The sequence below is a fragment of the Piliocolobus tephrosceles genome, chromosome 15, assembly GCF_002776525.5.
Source record: "Piliocolobus tephrosceles isolate RC106 chromosome 15, ASM277652v3, whole genome shotgun sequence".
In the NCBI taxonomy this organism is placed as follows: domain Eukaryota; kingdom Metazoa; phylum Chordata; class Mammalia; order Primates; family Cercopithecidae; genus Piliocolobus; species Piliocolobus tephrosceles.
The window spans coordinates 92,579,250-92,582,210 of NC_045448.1; the positions used below are offsets into that span (position 1 = coordinate 92,579,250).

At 38.1% G+C, this 2,961-nt stretch overlaps 1 long non-coding RNA gene across 1 annotated transcript; it reads left to right on the forward strand.

The window, feature by feature from the left end:
• Positions 1 to 223: 223 nt before the first annotated feature.
• Positions 224 to 1,542, forward strand: LOC111528236. Its single transcript, XR_002726917.3, has 3 exons — positions 224 to 250; positions 968 to 1,045; positions 1,191 to 1,542. It is a non-coding gene; the product is annotated as an uncharacterized LOC111528236 (long non-coding RNA).
• Positions 1,543 to 2,961: the final 1,419 nt, after the last annotated feature.

The window sequence follows — 2,961 nt, forward strand, 5'->3', positions numbered from 1 at the left end:
TGCTGAAATATTCATGAATATCAAGCAGAACAGGAAGTAACTTCATGGATGGAACTAACAGAATGCTGAAGTAATCTTTTTGACTTTTTTTCTTAAAATGTTGATGATCTTTTGTTTTGTTTTTCAGAGTCAAGGAAATTTTTCTTTTGAGCTATTGACAGCTTTCAACAATTAAGTATACTCCTGTGAACACAATTTGGAGCATATTTGTTTCTCTCTATCTGATTTCTCTAGAATTTGGAAACAGTTTGTGAGTATTCTTAACTTATGGCAATATAGTTATTTACATAAGTACAATAAGAATCTGTTTTCATTTGTAACAGAACACAGTTGGGCAAACTGGTTATTTTACCAAGGCTTTGACTGGAATGCTGTCTTTACTTTAAGGAATCAAACTTGACTTATAGAGCCAATAAAAGCCCCTTGGGAAAACTAGCTTCATACCTTATCTACCCAGTCCCTGTACAGGGTTCCTGATCTGTGGTAATTAAAGAATGTCACTCTGACAGGCCCAGGAGTCCAAAGTTTATCCTGGAACCTCAAGAGGAGAGGAATTCACCCAACTTATAGGTATTTTGATGGTACAAATCCATGGCTGGGCTCAGATTTACAAAAATCTTACCTGAGATTCCTTCTATGGAAAAAGTTACATTGAAGCCAATTTAAAAGTCCATGAAAAATGTTTATTCTTGCTGCACTGTATACAAATAAACAGGTCAAGTATAATAAAGCAAATCAGTCTTACCATGATTTGTCTAGTAAAAATGGGAAACTGGGCAGAGAAAAAATATATTTCAAAAAACTGTAGTACACTTTTTGGTAGATTCTAGTCTTGCCTAATGTTTTTCAATTTTTATTATTTTTTACAGTTTGGACTGAATTCTAATTTTTCTTGGCTATAAGTCTTCAAAATAATGTTTTCAATTTTTTTTTCTTCTTTTCCACCTCCACTTTTCCTAATTTGGAGTCACTGAAAACTAAGCTGTTCTTCTGTAAAGCCCTGCAAACTGAAGCTAGACAACTTAATCATCAGAAGAAAATAATGGTAACCTATTTACATACATAAGCCACTTTCATATCTGCCTACTGATATATAGACTTCAGAGGAATGTGGCCTATATCAATTTTACAGATTGTTCTTTTGTTTGTTGTTGTTTTTCTCCCTTCCTCCCCCTATTTTCTCTTCATAGGACATGAAACTTCACAACCTGCTAAAAATGAACTTTCCTAATAACTCAGAACCTACCTGTCTAGGAATAAACCATCCTAGCCTTGAGCACTCAGATGACCAGAGACTTATTTTCTTCTAAAATGCTTTCTCTAAAATATTTTAAAAAAGAAAAGGGGGGAAATGTGAAAGGAAAATAAAAAATCTTGGGGCCTCCAAATCACTAAACTGGGAAAGTCAAGCTTGGAACTTCTTAGGGCAAACCTGCCTTTCTATTCAAAGTCATCCCTCTGCTCACTGAGATAAATGCACATCTGATTGCCTCCTTTGGAAAGGCTAATCAGAAACTCAAAGAATGCAACTGTTTGTCTCTCACCTACCTGTGACCTGGAAGCCCCCTCCCTGCTTCAAGTTGTCCTGCCTTTCTAGGCAGAACCAGTCTACATCTTACATATATTGATTGATAACTCATGTCTCCCTAAAATATATAAAACCAAGCTGTGCTCTGACCACCTTGGGCACATGTGGTCAGGACCTCCTGATGCTCTGTCATGGGTGGGTGTCCTCAACCTTGGCAAAATAAACTTTCTAAATTAACTGAGACCTGGGTCAGATTTTTGGGGTTTACAGCAACAATTTCAAAAACTCACCTCTGACCTAAAATCTTGACCGTACACTGTTCCTCACACTCAGCCATGAAAATAGACACCATCCTATGAGCTCCCTCAGCCATGTCCTGCCACACTTCCAACATGTGTCCCCATCCACCATATGTTGTGTTATTGCTGCATCCTACCCAGGCCCTGATCTCTGGACCCATTGTTGTATAATTACGAATTTGGGGCTGGGCATGGTGGCTGTGGCTCACTCCTGTAATCTCAGCATTTTGGGAGGCTGTATTAGTCAGGATTCTCAATAGGGATAGAACCAATAGGATATGTTGTATATATATATATATCCTATTGGTTCTATCATATATATATATATATATATATATATATATATATATATATATATACTGTTGGTTCTATCCCTCTTGAGAATCCTGACTGATATATATATATACATATATATACACACATATACATATATATATATATACTAATACATAGTTATACACACACACACATATATATTTGAGTTTATTAAGGAATATGGACTTACATGATCACAAGGTAAAGTCCCACAATAGGCCGTCTGCAAGCTGAGGAGTAAGGAAGCCAGTCTGAGTCACAAAACCTCAAAAGTAGGGAAGCCAACAGTGCAGTCTTCAATCTGTGGTTGAAGGTCCAAGAGTCCAAAAGCTGAAGAACTTGGAGTCTGATGTTTGAGGGCAGGAAGCATCCAGCATGGGAGAAAGATGTAGGCTGGAAGACTAAGCCAGTCTAGTGTTTCCATGTTCTTCTGCCTCCTTTTATTCTGGCCTCACTGGCAGCTGATTAGATTGTGCTCACCTGGATTGAGGGTGGGTCTTTCCCAGTCCACTGACTCAAATGTTAATCTCCTTTGGTGACACCCTCACAGACACACCCAAAAACAATACTTTGTATCCTTCAATCCAATCAAGTTGACACTCAGTATTAACCATCACAGAGGCCAAGGCAGAATGACTGCTTGAACCCAGAAGTTTGAGACCAACCTTGGCTACACAGGGCAATCCCATCCCTACCAAAAAAAATAAGAAGTTTAAAAATCAAGATAATTCCATTATCTGTGGTCCCAGATACTTGGAAGGTTGAGGTGGAAGGGTCACATGAGCCTGGGAAGTTGAAAGCTGCATTGAGCTGTGATCT